Raw genomic sequence first — 5,154 nt, 5'->3', positions numbered from 1 at the left:
TACGTTTTGCCACATGGCAAAAAAAAAAGCCACATGGCAAAAAAAAAAGCCTCTTGTTAAGCCAGATGGCAAAAATAATGCCACATGGCAAAATCACTTTTGCCACATGGCATAAAAAAGGTCTCATGGCAAAATCTATTTTGCCACATACCGAAAAAAATGCCACATGGCAAAATAAATTTTGCCACATACCCAAAAAAATGCCACATGTCAAAATACGTTTCGCCACATGGCAAAAAAAAAAAGCCACATGGCAAAATCGATTTTGCCACATGGCAAAAAAAAGCCTCTTGTCAAGCCAGATGGCAAAAATAATGCCACATGGCAAAATCACTTTTGCCACAGGGCATAAAAAAGGTCTCATGGCAAAATCCATTTTGCCACATACCGAAAAAAATGCCACATGGCAAAATAAATTTTGCCACATACCCAAAAAAATGCCACATGTCAAAATACGTTTCGCCACATGGCAAAAAAAAAAAAGCCACATGGCAAAATCGATTTTGCCACATGGCAAAAAAAAAGCCTCTTGTCAAGCCAGATGGCAAAATCACTTTTGCCACATGGCATAAAAAAGGTCTCATGGCAAAATCCATTTTGCCACATACCGAAAAAAATGCCACATGGCAAAATCAATTTTGCCACATACCCAAAAAAAAATGCCACATGTGGAAATACATTTCGCTACATGGCAAAAAAATGTCACATGCCAAAATCGATTTTGCCACATGGCAAAAAAAAAGCCTCATGTCAAAATATATTTCGCCACATGGCAAAAAAAATGCCACATGGCAAAATCCATTTTGCCACATGTCAAAATACATTTCGCGACACGGCAAAATCCATTTTGCTACATGTCAATACACATTTCGCGACATGGCAAAATCCATTTTGCCACATGTCAAAATACATTTCGCCACATGTCAAAATATGTTTCGCCACTTGGCAAAAAAAAAATTTCACATGGCAAAAAAAATGCCTCATGTCAAAATACATTTCGCCACATGGCAAAAAAATGCCACATGGCAAAAAAAAAAAAAAGCCAGATGGCAAAAATAATGCCACATGGCAAAATCAATTTTGCCACATGGCAAAATAAAATGTCACATGGCAAAATCGATTTTGCCACATAACCAAAAAAATGCCACATGTCAAAATACATTTCGTTACATGGCAAAATGTCACATGGCAAAATCGATTTTGCCACATGGCAAAAAAAATGCCTCATGTCAAAATACATTTCGCCACATGGCAAAAAAATGCCACATGGCAAAATCCATTTTGCCACATGGCAAAAAAAAAGCCTCATGTCAAAATGCATTTCGCCACATGGAAAAAAAAAACGCCACATGGCAAAAAAAAAAAAAAAAAAGCCACATGGCAAAAATAATGCCACATGGCAAAATCAATTTTGCCACATGGCAAAAAAAAATTCACATGGCAACATCCATTTTGCCACATACCCAAAAAAATGCCATATGTCAAAATACATTTCGTTACTTGAATACATACCAAAAAAAAAAAAAAAGTTACAATGCTCAAGTAGGTCGAAATCCAGAGTAGAGCTATTGCACCTTAAAAACATGTTTTGTTTTCTCCTTGAGATAACTGTTGTTGTGATTTGGTCTAAAATATACTAGTTGATTTGATTTTATTTGACTTAGAACACATCCATAACTGAACAGTATGGACATGCATGTGACAATGTATTTTTTTAGGTAACCTATTGTGATTCCTCGGTTTTATTATTATTATTATTATAGTTATTCTTTGTTCCTCAGCATCTTTGAGCTCCATTTGACCCCCTTAGAATGCTTCAAAATGCACCAAAATCGGCAGGCAGGCAGTGGCGCCTCCAGAAATTTTTCATATAGGGGTGGCCAGATGGGGCCACTTAAAATCTTGGGGTGGCACACCAAAACTAAGAGCCATAATTTCAGGTTTTCATGATATTACTGCAGTAAAAAGGTCAAGGGAAAACTATCAGAAAGACTTAAGGCAGTGCTTCTCAATTATTTTCTGTCACGCCCCCGCAGGAAGACGTAAACGTTCCGTGCCCCCCCCAACTCTCTGCCACCACTATAAATACTGTAGTATCATTTGTATATAAAATTCTTATTATTATAAGTACTCTGCATAACATTGTGTTATTTTTAGGGCTGTCAAAATTATTGCTTTAACGGGCGGCAATTTAAAAAAATTAATCACGTTAAAATATTTGACGCAATTAACGCACATGCCCCGCTCAAACAGATTAAAATGACAGTGTCATGTCCTTTTGTTACTTGTGTTTTTTTGTGTTTTGTCGCCCTCTGCTGGCGCCTGGGTGCGACTGATTTTATGGGCTTCAGCACCCATGAGCATTGTGTAATGATTGACATCAACAATGGCGGGCTACTAGTTTATTTTTTGATTGAAAATTTTACAAATTTTATTAAAACAAAAATATTAAGAGGGGTTTTAGTATAAAATTTCTATAACTTGTGCTAAAATTTATCTTTTAAGAACTACAAGGCTTTCTATCCATGGATCACTTTAACAGAATGTTAATAATGTTAATGCCAACTTGTTGATTTATTGTTATAATAAACAAATACAGTATTTATGTGTCGTATGTTGAATATATGTATCCATCTTGTCTCTTATCTTTCCATTCCAACAATATTTTACAGAAAAATATGGCATATTTGATAGATGGTTTGAATTGCGATTAATTACGATTAAATTTTAATCTGTAATTAACTCGTTTAAAAATTTTGATCGTTTGACAGCTCTAATTTTTGATATTAAAGAGAAAAGTAATATAGATCAACCTCCAATAAAGTGTATTTTAAAAAACATCATTCTGTAAAAATACACTCGATACATTTTTTGACTGTTTAATGAAATCAATAAATGACAATACATTTAAATTGATTAGCAACATCAAGCATGAAGACAATATGTCAAACAATTAGACCGAAAAAACAAAAATTAATGGAACAAAAACGACATGGCAGTGGGCAAAGGGACAGTTTTTATTTTTGCTGCAGGCAGTATCAGCTCCTTTGCTATGGTGTGGGGTTATTTTACACTGAGCAACCCGGTATGCCACCTTATATGATGCTAACCGTGCTCGCTGGTTTACTGATGTAACACTGACAAAGCGGGAGGATTGCTGGCAATATTTGGCACTCGCTGAAAAAAATAATTCCTGCTGTCCGCTGTGAACATTTTTAGACAAAGTAGACAGACTGGTCTTTCCTCGTCTCCCACTGTACTAAAAGACAAAGCCAAAAGCTAAATGCTACATACAGTGCCCTCTAGTGGTGGGCGATACAAGTGATTTTGGATTCGATCCGATACCAAGTAATACCAAGGCCAAATATTGCGATCCCGATCCAATATCGATACCGGAAGTTCATATTTTATATATATATTAGAGCTGTCAAATGATTAAAGTTTTTAATCGAGTTAATTACAGCTTAAAAATTAATTAATCGTAATTAATCGCAATTAATCGCAATCCAAACCATCAATAAAATATGCCATATTTTTCTGTAAATTATTTTTGGAATGGAAAGAAAAGACAAGATGGATATATACATTCAACATACGGTACATAAGTACTGTATTTGTTTATTATAACAATAAATCAACAAGATGACATTAACATTATTAACATTCTGTTAAAGCGATCCATGGATAGAAAGACTTGTAGGTCTTAAAAGAAAAATTTTAGTAAAATTTATAGAAATTTTATATCAAAACCCCTCTTAATGTTTTCGTTTTAATGAAATTTGTAAAATTTTCAATCAAAAAATAAACTAGTAGCCCGCCATTGTTGATGTCAATAATTACTTACACAATGCTGATGGGTGGCTGAAGCCTATAAAATCAGTTGTAACCAAGCGCCAGCAGAGGGCGGCAAAACTCCATAAAACACAATTAACAAGTGGTGTTTCACTGTACCCTCATTTAAATCTGTTTGAGCGGGTAATCTGCGTTAATTGCGTCAAATATTTTAACGTGATTAATTAAAAAAAAAAAATTAACGCCCGTTAACGCGATCATTTTGACAGCCCTAATATATATATATATATATATATATACAGTGCCTTGCAAAAGTATTCGGCCCCCTTGAATCTTGCAACCTTTCGCCACATTTCAGGCTTCAAACATAAAGATATAAAATTTTAATTTTTTTGTCAAGAATCAACAACAAGTGGGACACAATCGTGAAGTGGAACAACATTTATTGGATAATTTTTACTTTTTTAACAAATAAAAAACTGAAAAGTGGGGCGTGCAATATTATTCGGCCCCCTTGCGTTAATACTTTGTAGCACCACCTTTTGCTCCAATTTCAGCTGCAAGTCGCTTGGGGTATGTTTCTATCAGTTTTGCACATCAGAAGACTGACATTCTTGCCCATTCTTCCTTGCAAAACAGCTCGAGCTCAGTGATGTTGGATGGAGAGTGTTTTTGAACAGCAGTCTTCAGCTCTTTCCACAGATTCTCGATTGGATTCAGGTCTGGACTTTGACTTGGCCATTCTAACACCTGGATACATTTATTTTTGAACCATTCCATTGTAGATTTGGCTTTATGTTTTGGATCATTGTCCTGTTGGAAGATAAATCTCCGGCCCAGTCTCCGGTCTTGTGCAGATACCAACAGGTTTTCTTCCAGAATGTTCCTGTATTTGGCTGCATCCATCTTCCCGTCAATTTTAACCATCTTCCCTGTCCCTGCTGAAGAAAAGCAGGCCCAAACCATAATGCTGCCACCACCATGTTTAACAGTGGGGATGGTGTGTTCAGGGTGATGAGCTGTGTTGCTTTTACGCCAAACATATCGTTTTGCATTGTGGCCAAAAAGTTGAATTTTGGTTTCATCTGACCAGAGCACCTTCTTCCACATGTTTGGTGTGTCTCCCAGGTGGCTTGTGGCAAACTTTAAACAAGACATTTTATGGATATCTTTGAGAAATGGCTTTCTTCTTGCCATTCTTCCATAAAGGCCAGATTTGTGCAGTGTAGGACTCATTGTTGTCCTATGGACAGACTCTCCCACCTCAGCTGTAGATCTCTGCAGTTCATCCAGATTGATCATGGGCCTCTTGGCTGCATCTCTGATCAGTTTTCTCCTTGTTTGAGAAGAAAGTTTGGAAGG

The sequence above is a fragment of the Corythoichthys intestinalis genome, chromosome 19, assembly GCF_030265065.1.
Source record: "Corythoichthys intestinalis isolate RoL2023-P3 chromosome 19, ASM3026506v1, whole genome shotgun sequence".
In the NCBI taxonomy this organism is placed as follows: domain Eukaryota; kingdom Metazoa; phylum Chordata; class Actinopteri; order Syngnathiformes; family Syngnathidae; genus Corythoichthys; species Corythoichthys intestinalis.
The sequence above is the reverse complement of the archived record's forward strand: the minus strand, read 5'-3'. Positions refer to the sequence as shown.